Below are 15,132 nucleotides of genomic sequence, written 5' to 3' on the forward strand. Positions count from 1 at the left end.
GAGTGGAATATCTCGCCCCGTTCCAGTTCGTGCTTCGCACTTGTCTTGATACCTCGTTGCTTGGGGGATGAGAGAGCTTTCAGCCCTTTGTTGTTGACTTCAGTTGTGCCCTTTCTGGCAAGTAGAGTGCCCTTTCTGGCAAATGCATTGACAACAGGGAAAAGAGAGGAAGCCTGACTCAACTGTGCCCTTAGTTCATTATTTTGACCATTTTTTTGTTTTTGCTTCCTACTAAAACAATTTTGACCAACATGAGAGTTAGATTAACACACTTGTTTGATTTTTTATTTGAAATCATGCAAGTCAGGCTATGAGCACTGAAAATTTTCCCTTTTTGGGTCCAAAAAATGGTCCAGTTTTGGAAAAGATGGAATAATTTTTGAGAGATCAGTCAACCTCAGTAAAAAATTCTCAAAAATTGTTTTTGCAAACAGCCAATGCTTAACAAGCACGAAACCTACTCTTGAGACGCACAACCTTGGATTTGGAGGAAAATTGCCCCCTTGCTCGAAGAGAGCTGCATGGCAACGGAAAGTTGCCCCTTGTTTGAACGGCACGTCAGCGCATTGAATGGCAACGGAAAGTTGCCCCTTGTTTGAATGACACCGCGGTGCATTGAATGGCAACGGAAAGTTGCCCCTTGTCTGAATAGCACCGTAGTGTATTGTAATCAGTCCTCAGAGCGATGATTGCAACCGAACTCCCGGATACAGAAAAGACAAAGATGACTAAAACCATCACATGGACACAGTTGAATTTGAAGTATTTTACGGCTGGACTTCAGAATGAAGTTGCCTACGTATCCCAAAGATGGGAATCAAGCCTCACGTAGTTCGGGGTAAGGTACACTCAGGTATTATTCTCTCCTTTTTTGGCTCTAACTTTTGCCAAGGCGCCCGTTGCGGGTTTTCGACCTTGCGAGCTTTGTTCTTCTTTTCTTTTCAATTTTTTTCATTTCTTTTTCTCTTCTTTTTCTTTCTTTTTTCCTTTTCTTTTTTCCTTTTCTTTTGCATTTTTTTTTTGCTTCTTTTTTTTTTTGTATTTTTCTCTTGCTCTAACTTTTGTCTGGGTCGCCCTTCCGGGTTTTCGGCCCAGCGAGCCTCTCAAAGGGTAAAAGTGTAACAAGTCCACGCCAAATGGTTTTAGGGTTTTGAAGCCATCCGTATCCAGGAGAGTGGCTATTGTATTGATTTACTAAAGGATCCATCTTCGGCTCTTCGAGCATATCTGACATTTTTGCCCCTAGTTTGAGGGGGGGCTTATGTTCCAGCTTCGCAAGCCTCTTCTATGAAATCTGATCTTCTTGATCTGACTTCTTGCCTCTTATTCGAGGGCTGCTTTGAATCTGGCCACACAGGCCTCACATGGCGGTTAACCATTGAACGTTCTGAATGGGTTCAAGGTTCGAAAACAAATGGATTGAATCTTGAGGCTGAGAGTGATCCTAGGCTGCACAATCTCAAGAGCGATTCCATACAAGTCTTCACAGGACCGCGCAAAATATTTTTTGAAATTTTTTGAGAAAGCGACAAATCGCTCGCACCGAAGACAGTGTAGAACCAATCTGGATCAAGCCAGGATCCTTCTCAGTACTCACATTAACAAGCATGATCTCAATCATTAAGGGCTTAGCATGCCTCTCTTTCTCTCAATTGATCAAGTTTTGCAAAACCTGAGGAATTCCTTCCTCTTCGTTTTTATCACAATGTTTTGAAAAAAGTTTTAAAAAACTTAGGTCATTACAATGACTTCAAAGGCACAGAAAAGGCAGGCGAAGAGCACTGTCATTTCATTCAAACTTCTGGCACAACTGGCACACGACAGAAGAAAACACAAGAGTGTGAAAATCACTGCTGTTCCATTCAAATCTGTTGGCATAACTGGCTCCAAGGCAAAAACAGACTCAGAAGAAAGCAAAAAGACAAACACAAAACAAGATAGTGATGTCCGAGGTGACACCCCCAGAATCACCCGACTCTAACAAAACAGGACTGACTCGATACAACAAGACAGACCCGACCGACTCAGTATGAAAAGACTGACTCAATACAAATTGAGAAGACTAACCCAATACCCAAGTCAGAAAACACAAAAACTAGCATTCGCAAAATGCTCAAAACAGTGCGTGCCAAACGCCACATCTTGGAATAAACTGAGCGCCGCCTGCAGATGGTTCATCCCTCGATCACATCACATTATCCCCCACAAGTTCACTGGTCTAGTGTCGATAGACTTTGCAGGACCTGGTGCGGGGATGACCTTGTTGTCAATCAAATTTTGTATCTCGTGGCGGAGACGGACGCAACTGTCGGTGTCATGACCGGTTTGTTGATGGAAAGCACAGTACTTAGTCGGGTCATGCTTTGCAGGGAGAGGATCGGGTAGGGGCCGTTGTTCTAACGGTTTCAGATGCCCTTTCCTGACTAGGACCCCTAGAGCTTTAGACAAAGGCATAAAGAGCGGGGTGAAAACCCTCTTGCCTCGGGGTAGATAGTCTGAAGTTCGGGGGTTTGAAGTGGATGCACCAACAAAGGGGGTGGCTGCTCTCGGTGTGGTGGTGGCGACCATGCCCACGTCTGAAGTCCTAGCAGCTGCATCACCGCTGGTGGTCGCATTCGAACTGCAGGTGAACGCCCTCTTGGGCTGCTCCTTCTCCTGGTCAATGAGGCCCTGCTTCATGGCATCCTCGATCTGTACTCCCATCTCATGCAAATTTGAAAAGGTAGGGAAGGGGAGCACGATCATTTTCTGCATTAGTTTGGATTGGAGGTTGCGCACAACCATCCTTATCTGGTCTTTGTCGGAAGGCCTTGTAGCCATCATCGAGGCCTTTGCTCTCTACCTCGCCACAAACTCTGAAAAACCCTCCTTTGGCTCTTGGCGGGTGACTTCAAGATCACGAGTTGTGACCTCAATCTGTGTGTTGTAGGAGTATTGATCACTGAAGGCCTCAGCCATCTCTTCCCAATTCTGTTTCACAGAGTTCTCCAATTTCGCATACCAGATTGCGGCTATCCCAGACAGGGTCCGGCCAAACAATGATAGCTTCTGTAATCTGGTGAGGCCCATCGGCCTTAGAATGTCTGAAAACAGCCGCAAGTGTACCATGGGATCCCCGGACCCATCGAAACGGTCAATATGTGGCATCTTGAATCTGTCTGGCAGCGTCACAGCTGCATCTGTATACCCATCCTCGATGTTCGGGACGGATTTCATGCCTTGAGCCTTCTTGAACAACCTTTCAAGCTTGCTCATCTTTAGCGCCGTTGGATCCGTCTCTAACTCAAAAGGGGAGTCCGGTAGGTTGATGGGTGTCTTGGATAGCTGGGGTAGAACCGGGGGCGGAGCTGGCCCGACTGGAATGTCCGTATCATCCTGGACGTGGGTTGCCTCCCCGAGTATAGGAACTCTTGGTGGGGGAGGAGCCTGGTGCGAAGTAGATACTCCAGTTTGCTGCTCCAATCTGGCAATTGTCTTTGCCTGTTGGGCTATGACCACAGCCTGTTGCTTGGCGAATTCTGCTTGATGGACAGCGTCTTGCTGCATGGCTTTCATACTATCCTGGAGTTGGTTTACCATCTCTTCCAGACTCAACATACTGTTCTAATCTAACTGAGCAATCGGTATATCTGTGTCGGCAATAGGCTCGGAAATCTCAGCCCGACTGCTCAAAGATCACTGATCTGGTAGCTATTGTACTGGTGGTCTGTGCCTGACTAGCCTTCTCTGGCCCTGATTACCCTTGAACTGAGTCTATGACCTGACAAAGTCTATCAGTACAAGTCCAATGAACCTCGGGGGATATTGGAGCCTTCTGAAGCTATGGTTCCAGGACTACCTAGCAAAAGAGAAAACAGGCAGCATCTCAGCCCAATTTCATTAGAACAGGCATAGGCATAACTGAATAACTGTATTCTACTACTGATCACTGTTTCCAAAAATCGCTGCCCCAAATCTGAATCTGATACCCGCAGATATAACTGATTCTCAAAACACTGATGCCCGCAGGCCTGATACCCAGACTTGCAAACTGATATATGCATTCTTGTAGAGGCCAACTCCAAAAAGCACATAGCAAGAAAATGAGAGCCAAAACACCCCTATGTTGGGGTAGGGTTTCCCTGTCCTATTTTGTTAGGAACTAGGGTTTCACTACGCACACAGCGGTTTCAAACAACCTAACATCGGGTGAGCAACCTGTCCTAGTTTGGAATGGTCACTATGGATTTCAATATGTATAGCGATCCCGGGTTTACCCTTGTTGTACAGTGATCCGGACATGTGTCCGTGGATGTTGGTAGTTGTTTATTTTCTAGTTTGCATCCTCTTTACTTTGTATATTGAGTTATAAGATGTGTTGGGCAGGTTTGTTTCAGGTTGGTTGGGTGTGGGAGCCTAGTGTTGCTGCCCAGATTTTTGGTCCTTCGCTCGAGCGAGGAGTTTGTCGCTCGAGCGAGAGTGGTGTTGCGTCTGGTTCTGGACCTGAGAGTTGCATTTCCTGGCTCGAGCGAGCTTCTCGTGGCTCGAGCGGTCTGGGTTTTTCTTCGCTCGATCGAGAACTTCTTGGCTCGAGCGAGAGTTTTCTGTGTCTGGTCGCTCGAGCGACCAATCCTTCGCTCGAGCGAGCGTGTTTTATATCAGCGCACAGCAGCGTCTAAAACATAACTTTTTCACTTCTTTTCTTTGAGCAAACCCTTAATCCGACACTCTCTCTCTCTCTAAACTTGCACTCTCTCTAAGGTTTGATCTCCCTAGGGTGTGAATCTAGCCTAGGGCCTTTGTTAAAAAGGTAGAGGGTGTTGAGAGCTTCGATTTAATCTGAAAAAGTTTGGATTTGGAGCAAGTTGATCTTGGAGTCTTCATCTCCTTTTGGGCTAAAACTTCAAGGTAGGGATATCCTACTCCTCTCTATGGGTTTTGTCTTTAAATTTTGGTATTTTGAGATGTTGGGCTTGGTTTGGTAATTTTGTGAAAGTTTGGGGCTTTTGTGTAATTTTACAAAAGTTGGGGTTTTATTCATAATAAACCTAGATGCATGTTTGACATAGAAAAAATGGAATGATTGTTGAATCATTGATGAAAATGGGACCTAAGGGTTGAAATAGTAATTATGGAAAATGGCCTAATTACATTGTTTAATTAATTGGGATAATTAATTGGTGAGAAATGAGGAAATGAAATGTTGATTGAATATCCATTTGTGCATTTATTTTCTGTTTTAGAAATAACTGCTTGGGGCTATCGGTGGAGGATAGTCGTGATTGTTGTAGACAATGCATGATGATTAGGTAAACTGAAACTAATCAATGAAATGTGTCATGGAACTTGACGGTTGATAGAATACATTATTTGTATGTATTGGGTGATTGTATATAGAACCATTGTGTTTGTATACGTTATGTGTAGATGAGGAGATAGGGGATGTACTCCGCGGTTTAGGGGAAGATATGGGATGTACCTCTAAACCGGATAGGTATTGGGAGGAGATAGGGGATGAACTCCGTAGACACAGCTCATATGCTTGTCTAGAGAAGTGAAGATAGAGCTCATATGCTTATCTTTGTGAAGTGTGGATACAGCTTGTATGCTTATCTGTGGATATTGTTGATATACATATCTGTTGTAGAATGTGGATACAGCTTGTATGCTTATCTGAATGTGAGATATAGTTTTTATACATATCTGTGGAAATGATGATAGAGCTAGCATGCTTATCTGTTGAAAAAGGGAAAAATGAAAAGTAATTGGGACTTGTAAGTCGTTGACATAAATATGTAATTTATGTAATTGTATCAGTGTTGACCAACTATCAATTGCTAATGTTTTAGTCATTGTCCATGGTTGGTTTAGTCTATTTCTACTGGGCTGTGGCTCACCCTATATGGGAATATCATTTTCAGGTGCAGGAAGCATGCCACCTCCAAGGACATAGCTTGGGAGGCTAGAGGCGGACATAGTATAGTTGTTTTACTTTTGATGTATTACATGTAACTACAAGCCAAGGGCTTAATGTGTAAACGAGTTAGTACTCTTTTGTTGAAACCAAGTGTTAACTTGGAAAGCTGTAAGCCCGTAGGGCATTTTGTTTTGATGTTAACATGTAATACTTATGTAATGGAATTCTAATGAATGAAAGGAATGCGGTTAGTTTAAATGTAAATGCATGTCTTATCTGATGGGTTTATTGTTATTATTTTGAGGGCGTTACAACTTGGTATCAGAGCGTACCGGGTTCGAATACTTTGGGTACGTGGGAAGTGATTAGGATCACAATGGGTTTGTCTCGCTTGGTAGAGACTTAAATGTGGTATCATATGCTATGTGCTTAATTGATAACATGCTTATGTGACTATGTGGGTATGGGATTTAATTTCTGGGATGTTGATTGGATCCTTGAGTTTCTGGGAGTCTTGTTGGAAAGGCACTTGATCAATGCTGTTTCTAACCGGAACTCTAGTAACGCCTTGGGACTATCATTATCCGAAAATGAAATTCGTAAGTGCTTATGTGTTTATGTGCTTATGTGGAGTGAATTACAGTTGTCCATGCATTAGGACGTGAGTGTTTAGTTTCGGCACATTTATGAATGTGCTAACGTTCTATGTTGCCTTTATTAGGATGTCAGGACGAGGAAGAGGTGCTAGGCGTGGTAGACCTGCGAGGCAGGAAGTACCGTTACAGGGTGAGATTCCGGCAGTGCAGGAGGGAGTTGGGCAGGCCAATGTGGCCGAGCCAGTAGGTCAGCAGGCTATGGGTGCCTTGGCCAGAGAGATAGCAGGAGCTTTGGGTATTCTTAGAGCTGGGAATCAGGCAGCTGAGACAGGGCCTTCCTTCTTGAAGAGGGAGTTCTTCCGGTGTAATCCGGATGAGTTTATCGGGGATCCTAAAGAGCCGCTTAAGGCAGATGAATGGCTCGAACAGACAACGAAGACGTTTGAGATGCTTGGCATCGAGGACGGAGCACTGAAAGTGACCTTGGCATCCTTCCAACTGAAGGGAGATGCGGGTCAATGGTGGAAGTACGAGAAAGCTCGTGTTGGTGGTACTTGGGAGGCGTTTGTGAATGCTTTTCAGGAGAGGTTTTTATCAGCAGCAGCTAGGGAGAAGCTGAGGGATCAGTTTAGCCGGCTTAAACAGCAGGGCTTGTCAGTGGCCGAGTTTAAGGCTACTTTTACCAGTCTGTCCATGTTTGCACCTGAACTGGTGGCGTTTGAGGAACGCCGTTGCTATGAGTTTGAGCGGAAGTTGAGGCGGGGCCTCAAGTTGAGAATTGGTGGGTCTTATATTCGAGAGTATAGACACCTGGTTGATGCTGCTGCTCATATGGAGATTATGATGCAGGAGGAGGAGGAAGAACAGAGGGGCTCCAAGAGGAGCCAGGATAGTCAGAGTGATGGCAGAAGACAGAAGGGTTATAACCCTCAGCAGTCTCAGGGTGCAGTCTCTAGATCGACCTTTCCAGTGCCGAGTGTAGGCTCGGGGAGAGGCAGTCAGGGGGAATTCACTTGTTACAAGTGTGGCCAGCTGGGTCACAAGGTTTCTGTTTGCCCGCAGAAGGGTGGGGGTCAGAAAGCTGCTTCTTCTTCAGCTAGACCGCAGAGTCAGAGTTTGGGCAGAGGGCAGCTCTTGACTTGTTATCAGTGTGGACAACCTGGGCACATGAAGAGGTTTTGCCCACAGTTGAGTGCCACTTCGGGAGCGTCTGGTTCTAGGCAGACGCAGGGTTTTCAGCCAGCTCAGTCTGTGCAGGCCTCGAGGGCCAATCCGGGAGTTTCGTCATCCCAGTCTGTGCATCAGTCTTTTGCTCCGAGAGGTGAGCAGGTAGACCAGGGGCCTACGGGGTGCGTGTATGCTGTTACCGCGCAGGATTTAGTACCGGCTCCATCAGTAGTGAGAGGTACTTTTCTGTTTTGCAACTCAGTTGCTAATGTGTTGATAGACACGGGTGCATCTTATTCTTTTGTATCTGCTGCATTTGCATCTGTTTTGGAATTGGAGTTAGCACAGTTAGCATCTCCTATTTGTGTGGTATCGCCTTTGGGTGGTGAGTTGATCCTGAAACAGGGTGTTAGAGGATGTGATATAGAGGTCGCCGATTATAGGCTTCCTTTTCCGTTTGTTGTCATGCCCATGAAGGGTTTTGATGTTATTTTGGGTATGGACTGGTTATCGTCATACCGGGCTGTTATTGATTGCTACCGCCAGAGGGTCACGTTATGTACCTTGAGCGGGGAGTGGTTCCATTTCTTGGGAGACCGGGTTGGTAGTGTTTTGCCACCGGGGTATGATTCGCGAGGGCGAAGTGAGCTTAGTAGTCTACTTGCCAGCTTTGGGAGTGGTGAGAGTGGTGAGACCCAGGTTGTGTTACCGAGGGTGGTTTGTGAGTATTCGGATGTCTTTCCCGAAGATCTTGTTAGTTTGCCACCTCACCGAGAGATAGAGTTCTCTATCGATTTAGTGCCTGGTACGGCGCCGATTTCTATGGCACCTTACCGTTTTGCTCCAGCAGAGTTGGTTGAGTTGAAAGTTCAGCTCCAGGAATTACTCGATAAGGGCTTTGTTCGCCCTAGTGTTTCACCGTGGAGAGCACCGGCCCTCTTTGTTAAAAAGAAAGATGGTGCCTTGAGATTGTGTATAGACTACCGGAAGTTGAATCGGGCTACGGTTAAAAATAAGTACCCTATGCCCCGTATAGATGATTTGTTTGACCAGTTGAAGGGTTCCCGTTGTTTCTCTAAGATAGACTTGAGATCGGGTTACCATCAGTTGAGGGTCAGGGAGGAAGATATTCCTAAGACGGCATTCCGTACGCGGTATGGCCATTATGAGTTTTTGGTGATGCCATTCGGACTTACAAATGCACCGGCAGTCTTTATGGACTTGATGAACCGGATTTTCCGGGAGTTCTTAGACCGATTTGTGGTTGTATTCGTGGACGATATCCTTATCTATTCGTCTTCTGAGGAGGAGCACGAGGCACACTTGAGAGTGGTGCTTGAGTTACTTAGAGCCCATAGGCTGTATGCCAAGTTTGGGAAGTGTGAGTTCTGGCTGAGGGAAGTCAAATTCTTAGGCCACGTGGTATCCGGGGAAGGGGTGTCTGTTGATACATCCAAGGTTGAGGCAGTGCAAGATTGGGCACAGCCTAAGAGTGTGTTTGAGATCCGCAGTTTTCTGGGATTGGTTGGGTATTACCGTCAGTTTGTGAAAGATTTCTCCAGGTTAGCGTCACCGTTGACTAGACTGACTCGGAAGGGAGTCAAGTTTGTGTGGAGTGAGACTTGTGAAAAGTCGTTCCAAGAGCTGAAGTTAGATTGACCACCGCTCCGGTATTGATTATTCCGGAGAGAGGGTTGGGTTATGCGGTTTATTGTGATGCCTCACGAGAGGGTTTGGGTTGTGTGTTGATGCAAGAGGGGAAAGTGGTAGCGTATGGCTCACGTCAGTTGAAAATACACGAGAAAAATTACTCCACACACGACCTAGAGTTAGCAGCTGTGATCTTTGCCTTGAAAATCTGGAGGCACTACCTTTATGGTGAGAGGTTCGAGGTATTCTCGGATCATAAGAGTTTGAAGTATCTGTTTACACAGAGAGACTTGAATTTGAGGCAGAGGAGATGGATGGAGTTCATCGAGGATTATGATTTTGAGTTGCATTATCATCCTGGAAAGGCCAATGTTGTGGCCGATGCCCTTAGTAGGAAGACCATTAGTGATGTAGCTTGTATAGCCATCCGGGAATGGGAGATGTTGGGAGCACTTGGCGAGTTTGATTTGCTATTGGGCGAATCTGTTGAGGCTGCGGCCTTGTTTTCTGTTGTTGCGCAGCCTACACTTGTGATTAGAGTGTTAGAGGCACAGAGAGGTGACCTTGAGGTAGAATCCCTCCGAGAGAAGATCTCCAGTGGGAAGATTGAGAAGGGTTTGACGGTGTATCCCGACTTGAGTGTGAGATACCGAGACCGTGTGTTTGTACCGGAGTCTTGCCGAGAGGAAGTACTCCGAGAGTTTCACCATTCGCGCCTTGCGGTGCATCCGGGAGGTACTAAGATGTATCAGGATTTGGGTCGCCAGTTTTGGTGGCGGGGTATGAAGAGAGATGTGGCTGTTTTCGTATCGAAGTGCCTTACTTGTCAGCAAGTGAAGGCCGAGCATCAGAGGCCAGCGGGTTTGTTGCAACCCTTGCCTATTGCTGAGTGGAAGTGGGAGCATGTCACTATGGACTTCGTTGTAGGTCTTCCGAGGACTCAACGGGGTAGTGACGCTATTTGGGTGGTTGTAGACCGGTTGACTAAGTCGGCGCACTTTATTCCTATGCGAGTGAGAGATTCGGTAGATCATCTTGCCGATTTGTATATTCGGGATGTAGTGAGATTGCACAGGGTCCCAGTGACGATCGTCTCAGATAGAGATTCTCGTTTTACTGCTAGGTTGTGGCAGAGTTTGCAGAGTGCACTGGGCACTAAGTTGACCTTTAGTACGGCTTATCATCCTCAGACTGATGGACAGTCCGAGCGTACTATTCAGATCCTCGAGGATATGCTTCGGGGTTGTGTCCTGGACTTCAGTGGGACGTGGGAGAGGCACTTGCCATTGGTAGAGTTTGCCTACAACAACAGTTTTCAGTCTAGCATCGGTATGGCACCGTTTGAGGCCTTGTATGGCCGACCGTGTAGGTCTCCAGTTTGTTGGGCCGAGGTGGGTGATGTACCTTTGTTGGGTCCGGAGTTGGTTAGGGAGACGACGGAGAAAGTTGAGCTTATCCGTAGGAGGCTTGTTACAGCCCAGAGTCGACAAAAGAGTTATGCCGACCGTAGGAGGAGGCCTTTGGCGTTTGAGGTAGGAGATCATGTCTTTCTGAAGATATCACCTAGACGAGGCCTGATGAGGTTTGGGAAGAGTGGGAAGTTATCCCCTCGGTTTATTGGTCCTTTTGAGATCCTTGAGAAGATAGGTGAGGTTGCTTATCGGTTAGCCTTACCGCCGCAGTTGTCCGGAGTGCATGACGTGTTTCATGTGAGTATGCTTCGGAAGTATGAGCCAGATCCATCACATGTGCTGGATTGGAGCAATTTAGAGGTAGATGAGGATGCCTCGTATGAGGAGAGACCGGTTCGGGTCTTGGATAGGCGGGATCAGGTCCTGCGTGGCAAGACCTTTCCTTTGGTAAAAGTCTTGTGGAAGCATCACGGAGTGGAGGAAGCCACTTGGGAACGTAAGTTGGAAGTCCGTGAGAAATATCCGGACTTGTTTGTTGATGTGTGATCTTGTATTTAAATTTTACATTATGTTGAACTTAAGAGCTTTTATTTATGTCTTAAGTTGTAAAACATTGAGAATGTTTTGATTATTGGAAGCATGTTTTGAAACTTGCCTCATATGGTAGTTGGATGTAACACTATATATGTTGAATATATTGTTGACATTGGAAAAGTTAGTGCATAATGTTGGTGCATGTTAATAATACATATGTTGTTTACACATTGTGATATGTCTCTTGTTAAAGGGATAGGATGACCGGTAATGGGTCGAATTGTTGAATGTTCAAGTGTAACATTGTTTAAAAAAAAAACTTGTTTTTGAAAACTTGTACTTAATTTCGGGGACGAAATTCTTTAAGGGGGGGAGGTTATAGCGATCCCGGGTTTACCCTTGTTGTACAGTGATCCGGACATGTGTCCGTGGATGTTGGTAGTTGTTTATTTTCTAGTTTGCATCCTCTTTACTTTGTATATTGAGTTATAAGATGTGTTGGGCAGGTTTGTTTCAGGTTGGTTGGGTGTGGGAGCCTAGTGTTGCTGCCCAGATTTTTGGTCCTTCGCTCGAGCGAGGAGTTTGTCGCTCGAGCGAGAGTGGTGTTGCGTCTGGTTCTGGACCTGAGAGTTGCATTTCCTGGCTCGAGCGAGCTTCTCGTGGCTCGAGCGGTTTGGGTTTTTCTTCGCTCGATCGAGAACTTCTTAGCTCGAGCGAGAGTTTTCTGTGTCTGGTCGCTCGAGCGACCAATCCTTCGCTCGAGCGAGCGTGTTTTATATCAGCGCACAGCAGCGTCTAAAACATAACTTTTTCACTTCTTTTCTTTGAGCAAACCCTTAATTCGACACTCTCTCTCTCTAAACTTGCACTCTCTCTAAGGTTTGATCTCCCTAGGGTGTGAATCTAGCCTAGGGCCTTTGTTAAAAAGGTAGAGGGTGTTGAGAGCTTCGATTTAATCTGAAAAAGTTTGGATTTGGAGCAAGTTGATCTTGGAGTCTTCATCTCCTTTTGGGCTAAAACTTCAAGGTGAGGATATCCTACTCCTCTCTATGGGTTTTGTCTTTAAATTTTGGTATTTTGAGATGTTGGGCTTGGTTTGGTAATTTTGTGAAAGTTTGGGGCTTTTGTGTAATTTTACAAAAGTTGGGGTTTTATTCATAATAAACCTAGATGCATGTTTGACATAGAAAAAATGGAATGATTGTTGAATCATTGATGAAAATGGGACCTAAGGGTTGAAATAGTAATTATGGAAAATGGCCTAATTACATTGTTTAATTAATTGGGATAATTAATTGGTGAGAAATGAGGAAATGAAATGTTGATTGAATATCCATTTGTGCATTTATTTTCTGTTTTAGAAATAACTGCTTGGGGCTATCGGTGGAGGATAGTCGTGATTGTTGTAGACAATGCATGATGATTAGGTAAACTGAAACTAATCAATGAAATGTGTCATGGAACTTGACGGTTGATAGAATACATTATTTGTATGTATTGGGTGATTGTATATAGAACCATTGTGTTTGTATACGTTATGTGTAGATGAGGAGATAGGGGATGTACTCCGCGGTTTAGGGGAAGATATGGGATGTACCTCTAAACCGGATAGGTATTGGGAGGAGATAGGGGATGAACTCCGTAGACACAGCTCATATGCTTGTCTAGAGAAGTGAAGATAGAGCTCATATGCTTATCTTTGTGAAGTGTGGATACAGCTTGTATGCTTATCTGTGGATATTGTTGATATACATATCTGTTGTAGAATGTGGATACAGCTTGTATGCTTATCTGAATGTGAGATATAGTTTTTATACATATCTGTGGAAATGATGATAGAGCTAGCATGCTTATCTGTTGAAAAAGGGAAAAATGAAAAGTAATTGGGACTTGTAAGTCGTTGACATAAATATGTAATTTATGTAATTGTATCAGTGTTGACCAACTATCAATTGCTAATGTTTTAGTCATTGTCCATGGTTGGTTTAGTCTATTTCTACTGGGCTGTGGCTCACCCTATATGGGAATATCATTTTCAGGTGCAGGAAGCATGCCACCTCCAAGGACATAGCTTGGGAGGCTAGAGGCGGACATAGTATAGTTGTTTTACTTTTGATGTATTACATGTAACTACAAGCCAAGGGCTTAATGTGTAAACGAGTTAGTACTCTTTTGTTGAAACCAAGTGTTAACTTGGAAAGCTGTAAGCCCGTAGGGCATTTTGTTTTGATGTTAACATGTAATACTTATGTAATGGAATTCTAATGAATGAAAGGAATGCGGTTAGTTTAAATGTAAATGCATGTCTTATCTGATGGGTTTATTGTTATTATTTTGAGGGCGTTACAACTTGGTATCAGAGCGTACCGGGTTCGAATACTTTGGGTACGTGGGAAGTGATTAGGATCACAATGGGTTTGTCTCGCTTGGTAGAGACTTAAATGTGGTATCATATGCTATGTGCTTAATTGATAACATGCTTATGTGACTATGTGGGTATGGGATTTAATTTCTGGGATGTTGATTGGATCCTTGAGTTTCTGGGAGTCTTGTTGGAAAGGCACTTGATCAATGCTGTTTCTAACCGGAACTCTAGTAACGCCTTGGGACTATCATTATCCGAAAATGAAATTCGTAAGTGCTTATGTGTTTATGTGCTTATGTGGAGTGAATTACAGTTGTCCATGCATTAGGACGTGAGTGTTTAGTTTCGGCACATTTATGAATGTGCTAACGTTCTATGTTGCCTTTATTAGGATGTCAGGACGAGGAAGAGGTGCTAGGCGTGGTAGACCTGCGAGGCAGGAAGTACCGTTACAGGGTGAGATTCCGGCAGTGCAGGAGGGAGTTGGGCAGGCCAATGTGGCCGAGCCAGTAGGTCAGCAGGCTATGGGTGCCTTGGCCAGAGAGATAGCAGGAGCTTTGGGTATTCTTAGAGCTGGGAATCAGGCAGCTGAGACAGGGCCTTCCTTCTTGAAGAGGGAGTTCTTCCGGTGTAATCCGGATGAGTTTATCGGGGATCCTAAAGAGCCGCTTAAGGCAGATGAATGGCTCGAACAGACAACGAAGACGTTTGAGATGCTTGGCATCGAGGACGGAGCACTGAAAGTGACCTTGGCATCCTTCCAACTGAAGGGAGATGCGGGTCAATGGTGGAAGTACGAGAAAGCTCGTGTTGGTGGTACTTGGGAGGCGTTTGTGAATGCTTTTCAGGAGAGGTTTTTATCAGCAGCAGCTAGGGAGAAGCTGAGGGATCAGTTTAGCCGGCTTAAACAGCAGGGCTTGTCAGTGGCCGAGTTTAAGGCTACTTTTACCAGTCTGTCCATGTTTGCACCTGAACTGGTGGCGTTTGAGGAACGCCGTTGCTATGAGTTTGAGCGGAAGTTGAGGCGGGGCCTCAAGTTGAGAATTGGTGGGTCTTATATTCGAGAGTATAGACACCTGGTTGATGCTGCTGCTCATATGGAGATTATGATGCAGGAGGAGGAGGAAGAACAGAGGGGCTCCAAGAGGAGCCAGGATAGTCAGAGTGATGGCAGAAGACAGAAGGGTTATAACCCTCAGCAGTCTCAGGGTGCAGTCTCTAGATCGACCTTTCCAGTGCCGAGTGTAGGCTCGGGGAGAGGCAGTCAGGGGGAATTCACTTGTTACAAGTGTGGCCAGCTGGGTCACAAGGTTTCTGTTTGCCCGCAGAAGGGTGGGGGTCAGAAAGCTGCTTCTTCTTCAGCTAGACCGCAGAGTCAGAGTTTGGGCAGAGGGCAGCTCTTGACTTGTTATCAGTGTGGACAACCTGGGCACATGAAGAGGTTTTGCCCACAGTTGAGTGCCACTTCGGGAGCGTCTGGTTCTAGGCAGACGCAGGGTTTTCAGCCAGCTC

This window comes from Camellia sinensis, chromosome 13 (assembly GCF_055761805.1).
Source record: "Camellia sinensis isolate YWXY chromosome 13, ASM5576180v1, whole genome shotgun sequence".
Lineage (NCBI taxonomy): Eukaryota > Viridiplantae > Streptophyta > Magnoliopsida > Ericales > Theaceae > Camellia > Camellia sinensis.